General features: G+C 45.0%; 1 protein-coding gene across 1 annotated transcript in view; it reads left to right on the forward strand.

Moving 5' to 3' along the window:
• The window catches only part of tmprss3a (transmembrane serine protease 3a), a 153,342-nt gene that overhangs the window by 119,754 nt on the left and 13,265 nt on the right, over positions 1-20,323 (forward strand). The window lies entirely within an intron of this gene.

A 20,323-nucleotide genomic window follows, 5' to 3' on the forward strand; every position in this document is an offset into this window, starting at 1 on the left:
AATGTAAAAAATACTACATACAAAAATACTACATACAAAATACAAGACAAATTTGGCACTGTGTCTTTCTTACTTTCTTTCATGGAATGACTACAGGGCACATATTGATTTACTGTGTCCTTGTGTAAAATACACAGATATTTTGGTGTACAAATAAAAGTAAAATAAAAAATAAAAAAACAGTCCTGGTTAAATAATGCTGGAGATTGAACGCTTAATTAGACAACGGAGGTAACTGAGGAAGCAGTGGAGGAGGGCTGAAGAAAGTCAGAAAGTTCTCAGTATTCTGCAAAATTACCTAAAACAGAAGCTTGCAAAGTTGGAGCGCCTACATACGTGCTGTAAAAAGGAGCATGCTAGAACCAGCTTTTATTAAGATCCATATACGTAAATAAGTAAAGAACTTATTCACCAGCAAAAAGAATGTTATAATTACAGCAACTAAGCCCGAGCTGGAGAGATATCTTGAAGAAATGCACACTTATCCAAGAAGAGGGGAGCTGTCACATGTGTCTTCTGTGACCGAGTGCACAAGCCATAAGCTTCAAGGCATGAAGAAATGTAAACAACAAGCTGGTAGATTCAAGTTGAAAAGTATTTATTTTTGAGTGCAGCACCGCAGTGAAGAATATTTATCCAACAGTGAATCCAGTTTCATAGACAAACAGCAACGTAATAGTTTTTGTAATCCAGTTTTTATAGACAGACAACGTGTAATAGTTTTTGTTCTGCAAGGCAGCATTAACACAGCTCAGGGGTAAACACAAGTCCATTCACAATTTCCCTTAACTGGCAGAACGCTTACTCATTCCTTTTTTTCAGGGAATCAAATAGATCTTCTTCTATTTATAGAGGTTCAGTTTAGTTGGGAGTCAAACCAACTCTCTCTTTTTCCAAACGATAGTCTGTAACGTCTTCTTTTAAAGAGTAAGTCAGTCTAATTAAAATATCTTTGCAGGATTTATACATTTTAAAGGGGCTAAGCTATAAGCTTTAGTTAATACATAAACCCATTTTCCAATAAACAATAAATCAATATACATTTTCAATACACATATTTGCAATAAACAAAAAGGAGATACGATACACAATGAATAAATGTATTTTACCAAGAGACCAGCTATCAGTTTAGGTAATTTTTAACCTGTAGAGGTTGCCATACTGCCAGGCTATTGCAGTACTTAACAATCACTGTACCTAAATTAATATTGGTTAACAATTTATTTTATTTGCAGGCTTGCATTTCAATGATTAATTTAAGTGCACTTTAAAATAATTATATTCATGAGCTCATTTTATAACAAGAATCTTAATTTTTTTCTTTCTTCTCTCTTTTATGTTTTCCCATGGGAACTTCACTTTGATTTTTGGATCCGACACACACAGGTAAGTAAACATTTTCTTTTACAGGTGTGTTTTGTTTTACAGCAGTGTGGCGGAGTGTCCCGCCCCTGTGTATTTATTTATTATTATTTGTATTTGTTTGCGGCGCGGATAAAAGTGCCGCGTCTTTTGTTATTGTTTTTTATATTTATATTTAAAAACCCCGTGAGGATGCATGACTGATCAGCTACTGATTATTTAACTAGCTGACAGTCATGCATCCTTACCAAACACGTGCAGACTGTGGCCGAGGGGTAATAAGATAATTAACAGCCAGTTAACCCCTCGGCCAGAGTATAAGAACCTGCAGCTGTCCGTGCTGCGGGGTTGAGTGTACAGAGGAGAGTACGGGGAGATAGAGAGGAATTTAACAATTGCTAAAACGTGCTGGATTAGCCAGCACGACACTTACTTGTTTGTCTGTCTGATTCGTTTTGGCCCTCGTGCCCTTTGGTTTTGTTGTCTTGTTTAAATCTTTTGTTTTTGTTTTGTTATTAAATCAGCTGAGTGCCGTAGCATTCAGCTTCAACCGCCCATCCATTGTTTGGTTTCAGTTACTTCCTGGTCCGTGACGTCACCACACCTCACCACTGCGAGCCAGCCTGTCACAAGCAGGTTTATTACATTTTTATTTCTCACTCCTGGTTTTCTTTTCTCAGGGAAGTAACTGGGTTAGCTCAGCACAGGTTTCAGTGCTTTTTGTCATGGTAAAGGTTTTACTGTTACAGGAGCCTATTTCAATAGTCAACCTATTAGTCCTCCAGAGTACCTAATGGAGGACTAAGTGGAAGGAGGTGGAGGTGTTGCAAGCAGTGAAGAAAGCAAGAGCTTCATTATCTCAAGGGGCCCAATGGTTGTGGAGGTTGATGGGTAAAACAAATAGTCCCAAGGGCATGTCACGGAGTAGGAGGGCTCTTTATTCTCCGTGAATATGGAGGGTAAAATATTCTTCAGCATTGTGCCACAAAGGTGTTAGGTCTTCTTCAGTTTGGTCTTCTTCCAAGGTTGCTGTGGCTGCTTACTATTTATAAGGTTTCTTGTCAACAGTAGACAGACTGGAGTCCTTGATTAAAATGCCTGGGAGTTCCACGATGCCTTAGCAGGGTAGCACTTGACAGTACCTGCAGCAGCCAGTCTGCAAGTGCATCCAGGTTTAGCTGGAAATTACACTGATGGAATTGCGTGACTAGTGTGTAAGGGAGGTAGTACCCATAGTGAGAACCGGGAGAAAGTAGACAGCAAAGGAAGCAGTTGAAGGCTGCCTTTTGCATTAGTGACAACTTGGAGCAACTACAACAGGGAAGTGGAGGCATTGGTCTCAGTTCGGCTCCCCTGAGATGGAACAAAGTAATTCCAGCTGAAAGGAGGAAGTTGGCAGTTACTGAAGTGCACAAGCAGGAGAGGATGAGGTGTGTCAAGGTAGTGCCTTAGGCTAAGCAGGGAAAATGGATGAAATGGAAGAACATGGAACAGCGTAAGATTGGCTGACTAGACCTATGGACAATGGAACAGAGAAGGCGCAGCTTCCAGATCAGGTCCACATATGATGTTCTGCCATCACCGTAGAACCTGAATGGGAGAACCCAACATCTCCTTTGTGTTCATCACCGGATACCCTAAAGCACATTCTTACAGGATGTAAGGTGACTCTGGGTCGCTTCACTTGGCGTCATGATCAGGTGTTGCAATGCTTGGCATTAGCACTGGAAGAACTGCGTAATAAGATCAACAGCTCGCCACTAATATCAGCAACAGCTGCACACAGAGCATGACATTCCTCTTTCCAGGAGAGCAACCAACAGGAGAGGTTGTTAGAACAAAGATTTGCTTGAGAGGTGCTAGAGATTACTGGGCTTCTCATTGATACTGGATTCAGTGGATAGGATTTACAGCATTTAGGAGGCAGAGAGATGTAGCAACTGGCTCTGGTTGAGGAGGAAAGAGGCCGGTTGGGGACCTCAAAAGAGAGGTGATGGAGGAAGTTAATATCAATGAAAATGACTGGATGGCTAGTAATTAAACTGGGCATGAGGAATGGAAGAAGTTAACATCAATGAAAATCAATGGATGACTAAGGTAAGTAAACCGGGCTGGGACATCAGCATCACTGTCAATCCTCCTTAAGATGTCATGGGCTAATTGATGAAACACCTAAGATGGGAGGTGTCCATCTGACCATCCCTGTGAAGTGCCCTACCCAGCCCATTCCAGACGGTTGCAATGCTGAGATGCTAGGTAGGCCACAGTTTGGCTGATCCTTGGAGACAGCATCGCAGGTGTGTGTGCTGATTCACCAGGGAGGCCACAAATTGACTGAGCCAGCATTACACTTAAGCCATCAATACTGGGCCAATAGGAAATCCACATTACCTGGCAGAGGAAAAGCACTGAAGGCTCATATCTTACTTCAATTTGTGCAGATGTTGCAGCGAAGCTACGTCTTGGTTGGTTCCCACCACTATCTTATGTTATCTTGGCGAAAGCATGAAGTATATAACAGCTTCTCTCGTGCAATAAAAAAGTTGCATCTCAATGGATGGGACTCTAATGCCTTTAGACAATAATTATAGTGCTCATTTGACCTGTGGAACATGATGCATGGCAAAAGGAAGGTTCATAAAGTCGTTAATGAGAAAGTCATAAACACATTTTAAAGAGAGATTTCCTGTGTTTGCACATGCTTGCTGTCAAGTTTTATTGCTCAGAGACAAGTCAGTTGTTGGTTAAGTAATGAGGACATGAACAGGGGCAAAATGGGGCAACTTAATGTTGTCCACATACACATCCAGGAACAATTGAGATGGGCTAGAGATCACATCAGGTGGAACATCAGTGATTGGACTCTTCACTGACAAAGTGGTTTACAGTGCACAGGTGTACATTGCTCAGTAATAACAGACACAAGACAGTTCACAGTGAAAAGTAGTTATTTTATTTGGCTGGGTTGCATGCTCACAACTCTTAAATAATAATAACTGGCTCTAACACCAATGTGTATCGCTCAGTTAAACCATGGGGTTCAGTCCCGAAATAATAAGACACTAAACAAGACACACACAAACACAACACAGTCACAAGTCCAGAGTGAGTGCTGTTAGTGAAAGTGGTGATTTACAAGTTTATACGTGCTGTGGCAAAGTGGTTAATTGTGTACAGGTGCAGGTGATTAAAGAACAGACAGACAATTGTAATCCAGGTGAAAAGGTTTGTTTTTATTAGTTGTTTTTGTCCAGTGCCTGACGGCAAAACAAACAGGAAATAATAATGATGGTAAGTAATACAGCGGCGTGTATTACTTACATTTATAATCCCCAAGCTGGTCCCAAAATAATAGTCCCGTTCTTGTATCCCCAGTCCGGTTAGTGCGTGAATTAGTGTTTGTGGTGCAATACGGTTTTGCAGTGGTACGAGTGAAGTGCTGTTCCGGGTTTGTGCTGGCCTCTGGTGACAGCTCCGGAACGTGTTAGCCGTCTAGTGAATACACTCAACAATAGACAGTACAAACAAACACTCACGATTTATTTCACCAACAGTGTGGGTCCTTCCAGGTAAATGACACAACCAAAACAAAGGAACAGATAACATCGCTTCGACCCCTATTTATACCGTCACTCATGACACCTTGGTAAACGTTTGCAGCTGCTTTTTATGATCTGCAGCTGCCACATCATTTCCCCTCCGGGTCAATGAGTTAGTGTACCGAAGCTCTGTCTCTTTTCTACATGACTGACTTCCTTTTACCCCTCGGAACGAAGTGTCAGGCCACGTAGTCTAGAGTATTCTGTTCCCTTTACTTACTGTCTTCACAGGTCGAGAGGTTTACCACCAAGAATCATTGTCTTTCTGTCACAGTGCACAATGGTGAAGTGTAGTCTGGGTTTAATTGCTGGCTGTTTAGCTACAGCTCCTGGAGGTTAGCCATCTATAATGACAAGTATAACAGTTAAATAGACAGGCAAAGTAACACACAAAATCTCTTAATAGATTCAGCCCATCTTGCTCGTTTGGTTGTTAGTAGCTTATTGATCCCAGAATCTCATCAAGCAGCTTCTTGAAGGATCCCAGGGTGTCAGCTTCAACAACATTACTGGGGAGTTGGTTCCAGACCCTCACAATTCTCTGTGTAAAAAAGTGCCTCCTATTTTCTGTTCTGAATGCCCCTTTATCTAATCTCCATTTGTGACCCCTGGTCCTTGTTTCTTTTTTCAGGTCAAAAAAGTCCCCTGGGTCGACATTGTCTATACCTTTTAGGATTTTGAATGCTTGAATCAGATCACCGCGTAGTCTTCTTTGTTCAAGACTGAATAGATTCAATTCTTTTAGCCTGTCTGCATACGACATGCCTTTTAAACCCGGGATAATTCTGGTTGCTCTTCTTTGCACTCTTTCTAGAGCAGCAATATCCTTTTTGTAACGAGGTGACCAGAACTGAACACAATATTCTAGGTGAGGTCTTACTAATGCATTGTAAAGTTGTAACATTACTTCCATTTATTTAAATTCAACACTTCTCACAATATATCCGAGCATCTTGTTGGCCTTTATTATAGGTTCTCCACATTGTCTAGATGGAGACATTTCTGACTCAACATAAACTCCTAGGTCTTTTTCATTGTTCCCTTCTTCAATTTCAGTATCTTGTGGTGGAATTTTCTGCATACAACCGAGCAGGCACCGGTCCCGTACCGAGAGAACGATTGAGACAGAGACAAGTCGGAGCAACCCACACTTTATTAGTCCGCAGACTGGAGCATTCAACAAAGTAACACAGACTCTGCAAGCAACCGCAAAGAAAGCTCAAAATACACTAAGTCAAACAGTTCCTTATATAATCAGTTTTTGCACAGAGTTCATGACTTGTGGTAATTCCTATCCTCCTCAGTCAGCTCAAACCAACCCTGTGGTATTCTTGACACTGTTGTCTACCGACTTTTTTGATTGGCTGATTTTTCTAGTTGCTAGGGAGAGAGTGTCTGTGAGGTCTCACAAAGTTGATTCCCCCAATACAAGAATATTAGCTAAGTGACTGGGGAGAAAAGAGGAACCATCGCTGTCTCAAAATATTATCATTTGAGACAGTGTCCTATTCTCATGTCGCTGACTCATGCACTTCTCTGAAAACAGGGCTGCTGACCCTTGGCCACATTCCAGTGTGTTAGTTCAACATTGTAAATCTAATACTTTGTTAACATCAAACTTCATATAATATCATTATTCAGGTTATACAAATCACAGAGATCACCCAAACATATTAGATTAGAACTCTTCATGCGATTATTCTATCATTCTTCTATCACAATCTCCCATATGATATTTATAATGCACATTTTTATTGCCTGCATGCAATACTTTACACTTTCCTCTATTAAATGCCATTTGCCATGTGTCTGCCCGGTTCTGAATGCTGTCTAGATCATTTTGAATGACCTTTGCTGCTGCAACAGTGTTTGCCTCCTATTTTTGTGTCGTCTGCAAATTGAACAAGTTTGCTTACTATACCAGAATCTAAATCATTAATGTAGATTAGGAATAGCAGAGGACCTAATACTGATCCCTGTGGTACACCACTGGTTACCTCGCTCCATTTTGAGGCTTCTCCTCTAATCAGTACTTTCTGTTTTCTACATGTTAACCACTCCCTAATCCATGTGTATGCATTTCCTTGAATCCCTACTACATTCAGTTTGAGAATTAATCTTTTATGCGGGACTTTGTCAAAAGCTTTCTGGAAATCTAAATAAACCATGTTGTATGCTTTGCAATTATCCATTGTCAATGTTGCATCCTCAAAAAAGACTAGCAGGTTAGTTAGACACGATCTCCCTTTCCTAAAACCATGCTGACTGTCTCCCAGGATATTGTTACCATATAGGTAATTTTCCATTTTAGATATTATTATAGTTTCCATAAGTTTCCATATAATAGAAGTCAGGCTTATTGGTCTGTAGTTACCTGGTTCGGTTTTGTCTCCATTTTTGTGGATCGGTATTACGTTTGCAATTTTCTAGTCTGTCGGTACAACCCATGTCAAGAGACTGTTGCATGAATTTGGTTAGGGGTTTGTAAATAACTTCTCTCATTTCTTTGAGTACTATTGGGAGGATCTCATCCAGCCCGGGGGATTTGTTTATTTTAAGAGCTCCTAGTCCCTTTAACACTTCTGCCTCTGTTATGCTAAAGTTATTTAAAATTGGATAGGAACAGGTCGACATGTGGGGCATGTTGTCCATGTCCTCTTTTGTAAAAACCTGTGAAAAGTAATAATTTAATATATTTGCTTTTTTTTTTTTTCTTCATCTATGATTTTGCCATTTGTGTCTCTTGGCTGAATACACCTGCAACCAATGCAGATTAAGCAAGATAAACAAAAATTACAAAAGGTAATTTTGAAGTACATAGAGTAGTATTAGTCGTAGTAGTAGTCGTAGTAATAATAACTTTAACCCTTTGCGGTCCATTTATTAATCGCGCGTCAGGCACGCCAGGAATAATTAATTTTCACACGCGCAGTTAATTTTATACGCGCTGTTTAAAAGTATTTTTTTTCACAGTCAAACGGGTTTAAATGGCCCTGCATATCAACAAAGCACACACTAGGCATCTCCAGCCCCTCCCCAGCCTTTTGTTTGCTATAGCGTTCAGCTGTGTAAGAAATAAATAATAATAATAATAATAGTCGTACATACCGATCGATCATCTCCAGATCACTCGTTTTATCACCAAACTCCTCAATAATGCGATCAAAGTCATTATTTTATTACTATAACATCTGAAAAAAGCTCTGCAAATGTCCATGATAGTCTCAGTGCGCTGACGCACTTAGCCAGCTTGTTTATTATGGACGCCCATTATCTGATACCTGATACCATGTATGACTATTCATGAAATACGCCTTTTTTTTTTTTTTTTTTTTTTTTCCGACTTGTCTCGGCTCCTGTCGCTACCACTCGGCAATTGAATGGTTTTCTCGGCTTTTTCCGGAGAAAAAACGACTAAACACCCGTTTATTGCGTTGCTATAATGATGTCGGACCCAGTCCGACAAAGGACCTGTGAGGAATAATTGCAATGTCGGACCCAGTCCGACAATGGACCGCAAAGGGTTAAACATCAGTGTCATTTAGGATTCAACCTATTTTTTTTTTAAAGCATCAGATTAATATTCTACTCGCAGTTCATTGTTGGATTTAATGTAGCATGAAGTCTGTTCTGCTGCACACAGCTCGCTATCCTATTGTTGTCTGATATTTAAAAAAAAAAACTCAAAAAACGAAGCACTGTTCTTTTGATACTTATTTACTGTAGGGTGATCACATGTTACACAGCACTGGGAAAATGAGTGTCTCAGTGTTCTTGGTTCATTACATTAGTAAGTGCGCCTGACCAAACATTAAATTCTGTGCTAGAAGAAATTCAAGCATGAATATCAGTGTACATTATCAGCTAAAATAACAAAAACTGCCGATCACCGATTGTTTGTTTTTTTTTGGCTACCGATTATCGGTGTACCCCTAATTATATATATATATAGTGCCTTGCAAAAGTATTCAGACCCCTGACCAGTTCTCTCATATTACTGAATTACAAATGGTACATTGAAATTTCGTTCTGTTCGATATTTTATTTTAAAACGCTGAAACTCAAAATCAATTATTGTAAGGTGACATTGGTTTTATGTTGGGAAATATTTAAAAAAAATAAACTGAAATATCTTGCTTGCATAAGTATTCAACCCCCACACATTAATATTTGGTAGAGCCACCTTTCGCTGCAATAACAGCTTTAAGTCTTTTGGGGTAAGTATGTACCAGCTTTGCACAGTGTCAGAGTGATTTTGGCCCATTCTTCTTGGCAGATTTACTCCAGATTATTCAGGTTGGTTGGACGACGCTTGTGGACCGCAATTTTCAAATAGTGCCACAGATTCTCAATGGGATTGAGATCAGGACTTTGACTGGGCCACTGTAGGACATTCACCCCCACTGTCACCTCTCGCCGTAACCTCCGCTCTCTCTCCCCCTCTGTCCTTGCCTCCACTGCTCTCTCTCACCTCCCTCCTATCGACTCCTTTTCACAACTCTCCGTAGACTCTGCTACCTCCACCCTCTTCTCCTCACTCACCTCCTCCCTCGACTCCCTCTGTCCCCTCACCTCCCGTCCTGCTCGCCCCTCCCCTCCCCATCCCTGGCTCTCCTCTGCGCTCCGCTCGGCAAGAATCGCACTGCGATCTGCTGAAAAGAAATGGAAGAGAACCAAACTCCCTGCTGCCCTAGACCTTTACCGCACTCTCCTCTCCTCCTTCTCCTCTACTCTCTCCTCTGCTAAATGTGCTTATTTCCAATCTGTAATCCAAGCCTCCACTAACAACCCACGTAAACTATTCTCTACCTTCTCCTCCCTCCTTAACCCTCCCCCCCCTCCTCCTCCCTCCTCTATCTCCCCTGATGACTTTGCCTCCTTCTTCTCTTCTAAAATTTCAGATATCCGCAAACTCTTTAACACCTCTCCCTCCCCCGCACCCCCTCCCGCTCCAACTCCTACACCCACTGCAACCCCTACTAACTCACCCTCCTTCTCCACCTTCTTGCCCCTCTCAGACTCTGACCTCTCCTCCCTGCTCCAGGGTCACAAACCCACCACGTGTGCCTTGGACCCCCTACCCACTCACCTCTTTCAAGCTGCTGCTCCTGCTCTACTCCCCTTCATCTCCTCCCTCCTCAACACCTCTCTACTTTCTGGTATCTTCCCCTCTGCCTTCAAAAAAGCCTCGATCACTCCCCTCCTCAAAAAACCTACCCTCGACCCCACCTCCCTCCAGAGCTACCGTCCTGTCTCCCTCCTACGCTTCCTCTCCAAAACCCTCGAGCGGACTGTACACCGCCAGCTCTCTGCTTTCCTGTCCAACCACTCTCTGCTTGACCCTCTCCAATCTGGCTTCCGCTCTGCTCACTCTACTGAAACCGCCCTCCTGTCTGTCACCAACTCACTTAAATGTGCCCGAGCTGCCTCTCTCTCCTCTGTCCTAATTCTCCTCGACCTCTCTGCTGCCTTTGACACTGTTGATCACTCTATTCTACTATCATCTCTTGCTGACCTGGGGATCTCTGGCACTGCTCTGGCCTGGTTCTCCTCCTACCTCTCCAACCGCACTTACCAGGTAACCTGGCGTGGAGCAACCTCCACACCTCACCCTCTCTTAACTGGAGTCCCCCAAGGGTCAGTCTTGGGTCCTCTCCTGTTCTCTCTCTACACCCGCTCCCTGGGCCCCCTCATCGCATCCTATGGTTTCTCATACCATTTCTATGCTGATGATGCTCAGATTTTCCTCTCCTTCCCCACCTCTGACTCCACCATCTCCTCCCGTATCTCTACCTGTCTGTCTGCTATTTCCTCCTGGATGCACTCGCATCACCTCAAACTCAACCTCTCTAAATCTGACCTCCTTTTCTTTCCCTCCTCCTCCCCCTCCTCTGATCTCTCCATCTCTGTTCCTCTGGAATCTACCACACTCTCTCCCTCTTCCTCAGCTAAGAACCTTGGAGTCACCCTGGACCCCTGCCTCTCTTATTCCCAGCACATCTCCACTCTGGCACGCACTTGCCGATTCTTCCTGAGCAACATCCGAAGAATCCGACCCTTCCTCACCAACTATGCTACCCAGCTCCTGGTCCAGGCCCTGGTACTCTCCCGCCTAGACTACTGCAACTCCCTCCTGGCTGGCCTCCCTGCGTCCGCCACCCGTCCGCTCCAGCTCATCCAGAACTCTGCTGCCCGCCTAGTGTTCTCTCTGCCTCGCTTCGCCCACGCTACTCCACTACTCCGCTCGCTCCACTGGCTCCCGATCACCGCTCGCATCCAGTTCAAGACTCTTGTACTAGCCTACAGATGCCTTGACCAGTCTGCACCCAGCTACCTCCAGACCCTCATCTCTCCCTACACCCCCACTCGACCTCTCCGCTCCGCCTGCACTAGAAGACTAGCTCTACCACCGCTACGCTCCCCTGCCTCCAAAGCCCGCTCCTTCTCCACCCTTGCTCCGCAGTGGTGGAATGACCTTCCTACAGATGTCAGGACTGCCCAGTCCCTGACCACATTCCGGCGCCTCCTTAAGACTCACCTCTTCAAAGAGCACCTGTAGAACTCCTCTGTTTGTATCCTGGGACACTATCACCCTTCATGTAAATGTGCTTTATTTTGCTCTTATCAGCCCCTATTTTACTGCATTTAATCCTGTACTTCAGAATACTGTAATCTGCCAAGTTTTTAACCTGAAGTACTTTGTATTTAATCACATCCTGATGTAACTATCACTATTTAATCATATCCTGATGTAACTATCACTATTACCTGCTGTATTATTGAATTGTGGTTTGTCAAACTTGTACTTTACTTGTTTTATTGTATTTCTTGCTCTTATTGTATTACTTGTATTGTAACGCTTGAAATGTTTTTGCTTACGATTGTAAGTCGCCCTGGATAAGGGCGTCTGCTAAGAAATAAATAATAATAAAAAATAATAATTCACCTTTTTGTTCTTGAGCCACTCCAATGTTGCTTTGGCCTTGTGCTTGGGATCATTGTCCTGCTGAAAGGTGAATTTCCTCCCAAGCTTCAGTTTTTTAGCGGACTGAAGCAGGTTCTCTTGCAGTATTTCCCTGTATTTTGCTCCATCCATTCTTCCTTCAGTTTTAACAAGATGGCCAGTCCCTGCTGATGAGAAGCATCCCCACAGCTAGATGCTGCCACCATCATACTTAACTGTAGGGATGGTGTCTTGAGGCATGGGCAGTGTTAGGTTTGTGCCACACATAGCGCTTTGAGTTTTGGCCAGAAAACTCTATCTTGGTCTCCTGTGACCACAAAACCTTTTCCCACATCGGAGCTGGGTCACTGTAATGCTTTCTGGCAAACTCCAGACGTGCTTTCAGATGGTACTTTTTGAGTAACGGCTTCTTCTTGCCACCCTCCCATACAGGCCAGTGTTATGCAGAGCTCTTGATATGGTTGACTGGTGCACCATTACTCCACTCCCAGCCACTGAACTCTGTAGCTTTCCAACTAGCTTCTTCAAAGTGATTGTTGGCCTCTCTGTGGCTTCTCTCACAAGTCTCCTTCTTGTTTGAGCGCTGAGTTTTGAGGGACGGCCTTTTCTTGGCAGTGCCTGGGTGGTGTGATGCAGCTTCAACTTCCTGATTATTGATCTAGCTGTGCTCACTGGGATATCCAAACACTTGGATATTATTTTGTACCCTTTCTCTAATCTATGCATTTGTATTACTTTATCTCTAACCTCTGTAGAAGCTCTTTGGTCTTCATTTTCCTTCAGATTCACAGCCTGACCAATGATCCTTCAACAGTGGTGTTTTTATCCAGAAAATGAGACAGCAACTTTAATGGTGCACAGGTGGAGGCCAATGGTAAGGTAATTGTGTCCTCGTTAGAGCAATTTCTTTCTGTCTTTGGGAAATTATTTTTCTTAAAAATATTTCCCAACATAAAACCAATGTCACCTTACAATAATTGATTTTGAGTTTCAGTGTTTTAAAATAAAATATCAAACAGAACGAAATTTCAATGTACCAATTGTAATTCAGTAATATGAGAGAATTGGTCAGGGGTCTGAATACTTTTGCAAGGCACTGTATATATATAAAATGTTAGCCTTTATGTGTAATTTGGGGGACACCATAGAGAGCGTTCTCACTGCATTTTTTCTCTATGCCGTCCACTCTAGGTTTACTCAGCCGCACTCCGCCTGTGGGAAGTGATCAGCCGGTTCAATCACATCTGGGTGGGGCAGCTCATTTCTAGTTATCTCTAAATAGCCTCACGCAGTGCTCGCCACGTCAGTCAAAGGGCGTGGCCAGGGCAGCGTCGGGAGTTCTGTTTAGCAGCTCCACCTGTCAATCTCCCCCTTTTTCTTATATTAACCTAGCACTACTTCCTCTCTTTGTCTTGTGTTTGTTTTTTGTTTTATATAAAACGCTCAGACTCCGTCATTCATGCTTCAGCTTAACATCTCCGCTAATATTTAAAACCTCACTCCTTTCACTGCAGGTCATTTCTGTGCATACTGCTTCCACGATATCAGATATTTTCCTACCTGCTCCGGTGATTCTTCATTCAGCTTCTCATTCAACTTCTCTATTCGGCTGCAGGAGCTCCAACATTAGTCTTTCCTGCTCCATCCAGTCTCCAGCTCAGCAACAGTGCCATCCAAAGTGCAGTTCCATTACTCAACTTGGTCTGCGTTTTCATCAGAAAGAATGGCTCCAACGACACTGCTGTACTGCAACTCTTTTCCACCGGCGCCTCACAGACCATGGTTACCAAGGCAATGCCTCATCGAGAGACTACTGGGAGTGGTGAGTTGCCATGGCGACCAGGCAGCTTTAACAGCCACTGCGAGCCTGTGCCTCACTACTGCAATCTTCTGGCTCCTGCTGCTGCTTTTTCACAACGTGAGAGTGAGTTCAACTCGCCGAATTGTGACATCTAAATACTGCAGGCTCCCTTTGTAGACCTACGTTAACTTACTTATATACATCTGTGACGAGGTCTTGATCGTGTCACGTGTGGGGGTAGCCGCTGTTCAAGCAATACAGAGAAACAACTGGGGATGGAGTTGAAATGCCGGCACAGGCGCGCAGGATTTATTAACAAACAAAAAATGAAAGTAAATAAAGAGGTAATGTGACGTTACCAGCCATGGTAACGCACAGACGACACATACGGCAAGCTGTACAAAAATACAAAATAAAACACAGTACAAAAACTACAAATAAAAGGTGCCACAGAGGGTGAGCGCTAGCCTTATAAACGAGGCGTCCTGCTCCAGGAACCGGCTACACTACGTAAACCTCGCTATACATCACATGGGATCACTATCCCCTAAACTAACCTACTCATGAGCCGGTATTCATACAACGACTCCTGCTGCTTCATACGGTCTTGGCTGGGCATTGCCTTCACAAGCACCGCTTGCAGTCTCAGGGTTGCGTAGCTGTCGTTCCTGCAGCGCGGGCCCTCTCTCCCCTGAGTATACGCCGCTCCCCTCTGGCATGGCGTTGCAGTCGCCTCGAGCCATCTCCCGCGGATGTTTTTGAACTGACAGACACTCGGTCAAGACTCGGTCAAGACCCGCCCACCTGCTGATTTGAGGACCAGCACAGCCAATCACTTGCTGCCCTTCTCCTCAACCAAGCCTAGCAGGCAGCAAGTCTCAATTGAGCGCCTGTCTGTAAACAGTAATTCAATCATACAAATCAACTCCAAAAAGACACACAATAAACCCATTTCCCCATACAAATTATACCAACATTGACTTACCATTGTGCAGGGCAATCGCCCTGCCACATCACATAACTGTTCTAAAGCAAATGTTTTATACATAGACAAGGATTTTAATCGCAATAACCAATCGCAATATATGCTACCCTGCTTCACTGAAGCCAATAGTTTCAATTCCAATCACAACCTCTAGATGGCAGCATATCAGTCCTCTCCTGCCTCAACCTTTTTTGCTACCTATATTAACTTGTATTCTTCAAATCACTTGGCCCCCACTACAGTTAAAGCCTACATCTCCGGAATTCAGTATTTCTACCGCCTCAACTCCGTCCCTTCCCCAACACTCCTATCCTTCCCATCAGTTTGCTTGACACTCTGAGCGATCCTCAAGAGCCACCACCGCCTTGGGGTTCCTGCACTGCTCTGTTTTCAGTACCATCAATCTCCAGTTTCCCAGTCATCAACCTGCGGCACTCCGACCTCACTCAAGTCCCCAGAAATCACTTCGTCCTATTCATCAGGACTTCAAAAACAGTCCAGTTACATCAAGGTCAGTGCTTTCAGTTTTCAAAAAAAAAAAATGAACTCTCCTCTCTGTCCCAGCACTGCCCTAATGAAGTACCTCACCACCAGGAACTCTTGTCTCCCTTCAGATCCTCTCTTCATCGACTCTTTAAGAACTGTCATTACAAGACATTGGTTTGCTTCCCATCTCAACACCCTTCTGTCCAGGTCCGGGCTCTCCCCTCAGGATCGGAGCAGCCACTTCTGCAGCATGCACCGGAATCAAGCAGCACCTGATTAAAACCATGGGGCGCTGGTCCTCTTCAGCAGTGGAGGCATATATCAGGTCATCTCCCACGGACATTGCAGCAGCTCACCAGTCCCTCGTTAGTATGCCAAGGTCCACCAGAGGTTTCCTCCCAATGGGGGGGGGGGGGGTCCGCCCCACAGCGCAGATGGCCTCCAATCCACAGCCTGTCATACTAACCTCTCTTTGTTTTGTTTCTCTTTCCAGCCTTTTCTATCATCTATGTGCTGCTCTGCAGTCCCTTTCCTATCTACACAGTGTTGTTCTGCGGGGAGCCATGGGTCATTGTTTTGGGGGAGGAAGTGAGTCTCACTCCCCCGACTGACCGGGTCGGCCTCCTGCCCAAGTCACTGCCGTCCCCGGCAGTTCCTTGCCGGTCAGAGGAGACCCCCGGCCACATCTATACTTTCGCAGCTTATCTGAGTTGGGCCCTGGGGGGGGGGGGGTTCTCTTCCTTCGTCTCTCCTATACGGACCCAAGACACTTTTCCCTAACTCTCCACGTGACCCAGCTGCCAGCTGATGCCACCTGAGGATGCTGCCTGAGTCGTGATGGGATCTGTCCTTTTGTCCTCTGTCTCATTCTCCTTGTCACCCGGCAGCCAGAAAATGCTGCCTCACCCAACCTGGACTTGAGAGTGTCCTTCTTGTTTGTCTTCTCATTCTCCTTGTTGCCCAGCAGCCAGACGATGCTGCCTGACCCGGCCTGGACTTGAGAGCTTCATCTTTCGTATGTTCTGTCTCTCATCCTCCTCGGTGACAGTTCAGAGTGTCTTGTTTGTATGTCTTGTCCTGGCCCTTATTCATCTCAAGCTGCTCAGCAGCCAGAGGATACTGCCTGACCCGGTCCTTTGAGTACAGGGATCTGTCCAGCCTGTCCTATGTTCTAACACTATTGTCATTCAGGCACTCGCATGCTTCAAGCTGGCTGCCTCTCACGCCTTTCTTTACTCTGAAGCTCTTGTAAGCACCCAGTGAAATATATATTACTGGGTTACACTTTTATTTAATACAAAAACCTTAAATTAATAAAAATGCACACAAATGTTTGTGTACCTGTGTTTCGTCAACTGTTTGTAAATTTAGAGACAGTCAGTAAAAAAAGTCACATTTAACACAGTCCGTATTAAAAGAATAATGTCAATTAACAATACTGTTCTGAAATTAGTATGCATTCTTCAACCAAGTAGCCAAAGCACAGCGAGCTCGGGAGACATTTCCCCTCTTGCGATGCTTTTCCCATAGATTGTTTTTGGAAATATGCTGGATAGCCTAGAAATTGAATTTATGCAGTACCAAGTGACTGACTTGACAGATCATAGACGGTATCTGGCAGCTGATGAATGCTACTTGCATTTGCATACTGGTAGCTAAAAGTGTGATTTAACCCGTTGCACTATGTCGGACCAGGTCCGACATTAAAATGTTTCCTTTCCGGTCCAATGTCGGACCGTGTCCGACCTTATCAGAAAGGCGTCAATCACAGGTCCCGAGTCGTTTTTTCTCCGGAAAAAGCTGAGAAAAGCTTTCAATGGCTGAGAGAGGCCAAGAGAAGTCGGAAAGAAAAATGTAGGCAGATCTGAGCAATACACATAGTCCCTTCACCAGAGACATAACATGGACATAAACAAACAAGATAGCTGCTTCCGCATTCAGAACTCAAAGAAAATCGCGGACATTTGACAAGCTTTTTGAGCTGTTATAATAAAAAAATATTTGGATAGCATTATTGAGGATAGTTTGGTGATAAATTGAGTGATCCGGAGATGATTTATCAGTATGCATGACTATAAAGAAATATGTGATAAATACAGCGAACAAGGTGTGGGGCAGGGCTGGAGATGCAATACTGAGTGTCATGTTTATATGCAGTGCCTTTAAACCTGTTTTACTGTTAATAAAATAACTACTGTGAAAATAAATTAGACCTGGCGCATCTGACAGGCGCTGAATAAATGGACCGCAGAGGATTAACACATTTTATGAATGCCAGTTGAAGTTTCGTTGAAAACCCTTTTAGCTAAACATGCTTAACTCCAATTTGCACATGCCTGATGAATATGGCCCTAAAATTTCTGGACATTTTTTGTTATTACAGTAGCGAATGTAGCAACCAAAACATACAAATAGAAACAATAGGTTACGGATATAACCCCGGTTCCCTGAAAGAGAACATGAGCATCAAAACAATACTTTTGGGATATGCCTGCTTCTCAGGTATTTACTGAGCATTTTATATCAAAGCTGCCGATAGGCCCTTCCGTTGAGTGACGCCCTCGGTCCTGCCTCTCCAGGTAATAAACAGTCACTGCACGGAGACTTCAGTCTCTTTTGCATTGAACCCGCGAATGCGAGTGATGCAACCTCACAAAGTTGGCGGTCATCTTCTCTTTCAGGGAACTGGGGTTACATCCGCAACCTATCATTCCCTTTCAATTCGAAGATGACCGCCAAAACAATACTTTTGGGAAAGTATACCAAAGCCGTCGAGAGGGAGAATGAGCGGACAGCATATGAGGGACATCTCACTACCGCGATCTAGTGTTGGTGGTGTGATCCTGCAACCTCAAGGACCCTAGTGCCTGTTGAAGGCATAGAGGGATCTATGACATTAAGTCGGTAGAAACTGATAAATGTATGTGGAGTAGCCCAGCTAGCCGCAGTACAAATATCTGTCAACAAGGCACCTCTAAAGAGGGCCCATGACGTAGCCACACCTCTGGCAGAGTGCATGGCCACCCTCCCAGGTGGGGGCAGGCCAGCATTAGTATACGCAGTCGAAACCGTGTCCACAATCCAATGGGACAGTCGCTGCTTAGAGAGGGCTTGACCTCGGTTCCTTTCACCATGACAGGCGAAGAGGTGGTCAGGCTGACAGAGCTCTCTCATTCTATCCAAAGCTGATTTCATCTCTGCCTTAGCCTCCCACCTCTCTCGATTTCCTTGCTCTCACTGAAACCTGGCTGTCCACTGATAACACTGTAACTCCTGCCGCCCTGTCCTCTCTCTACATCCTGTCCCATACCCTGCGTCTCACTGGACGGGGAGCTGGGACTGGTCTTCTCCTCTCTCCCTCCTTACTTTTTTCTGTCCCCTCCAACCTCTCCTCACTCTCTGTTAACACCTTTGAATTTCATGCTCTCCAACAAACCTCTCCCTGTCAACTCCTGCTAATTGTACTGTACCGCCCCCCTGGACCTCTCGCTCACTTTCTCCATGAACTCGACTATCTACTCTCCTCCCTCCCCTCTCTGTCTACCCCAACTGTCCTGTTAGGTGACTTCAATATCCATCTCACCAACCCCAGCCACTCTGCCGGATTCCTCCCTCTCCTTCGACTTCTGTCTCTCTCCATCCCCCCCTTACCCACAAAGCTGGCTGTCAACTGGACCTCACCTTCTCCAGGGCCTGCTGCTCCTCCACCCTCTCTGTCACCCCCCTGGACCTCGTTGATCACTATTTCATTTATTTTTCTCGGTCTCTCCCCTCTCTCCCTGCTCCTCTTACCCCCACTGTCACCTCTCACCGTAACCTCCGCTCTTTCTCCCCCTCTGTCCTTGCCTCCACTGCTCTCTCTCACCTCCCTCCTATTGACTCCTCCCAACTCTCTGTAGACCTCCTCCCTCGACTCCCTCTGTCCCCTCACCTCCCAACCTGCTCGCCCCTCCCCCCCCCCCCCCCAACCCTGGCTCTCCTCTGCGCTCCGCTCAGCATGAATCGCACAGCGATCTGCTGAAAAGAAATAGAAGAGAACCAAACTCCCTGCTGCCCTAGACCTCTACCACACTCTCCTCTCCTCCTTCTCCTCTACTCTCTCCTCTGCTAAATGTACTTATTTCCAATCTGTAATCCAAGCCTCCACTAAGAACCCATGTAAACTATTCTCTACCTTCTCCTCCCTCCTCTATCTCCTCTGATGACTTTGCCTCTTTCTTCTCTTCTAAAATCTCAGATATCCGCAAACTCTTTAAAACCTCTCCCTCCCCCACACCCCCTCCTGCTCCAACCGCTACACCCACTGCATCCCCTACTAACTCACCCTCCTTCTCCACCTTCTCTCCCCGCTCAGACTCTGACCTCTCCCTGCTCCAGGGTCACAAATCCACCACGTGTGCCCTGGACCCCCTCCCCACTCACCTCTTTCAAGCTGCTGCTCCTGCTCTACTTCCCTTCATCTCCTCCCTTCTCAACACCTCTCTCCTTTCTGGTCTCTTTTCTACTGCCTTCAAACAAGCCTCTATCACTCCCCTCCTCAAAAAACCTACCTTCGACCCCCCCCTCCCTCCAGAGCTACCGTCCTGTCTCCCTCCTACCCTTCCTCTCCAAAACCCTCGAGCAGGCTGTACACCGCCAGCTCTCTGCTTTCCTGTCCAACCACCCTCTGCTCGACCCTCTCCAATCTGGCTTCCGCTCTGCTCACTCCACTGAAACCACCCTCCTGTCTGTCACCAACTCACTAAGTTCTCTTTAAGAACTGTCATTACAAGACATTGGTTTGCTTCCCATCTCAACACCCCTCAGGATCGGAGCAGCCACTTCTGCAGCATGCACCGGAATCAAGCAGCACCTGATTAAAACCATGGGGCGCTGGTCCTCTTCAGCAGTGGAGGCATATATCAGGTCATCTCCCACCGACATTGCAGCAGCTCACCAGTCCCTCGTTAGTATGCCAAGGTCCACCAGAGGTTTCCTCCCAATGGGGGGGGGGGGTCCTCTCCACAGCGTGGATGGCCTCCAATCCACAGCCTGTCATACTAACCTCTCTTTGTTTTGTTTCTCTTTCCAGCCTTTTCTATCATCTATGTGCTGCTCTGCAGTCCCTTTCCTATCTACACAGTGTT

Source organism: Acipenser ruthenus, chromosome 9 (assembly GCF_902713425.1).
Source record: "Acipenser ruthenus chromosome 9, fAciRut3.2 maternal haplotype, whole genome shotgun sequence".
In the NCBI taxonomy this organism is placed as follows: Eukaryota; Metazoa; Chordata; class Actinopteri; order Acipenseriformes; family Acipenseridae; genus Acipenser; species Acipenser ruthenus.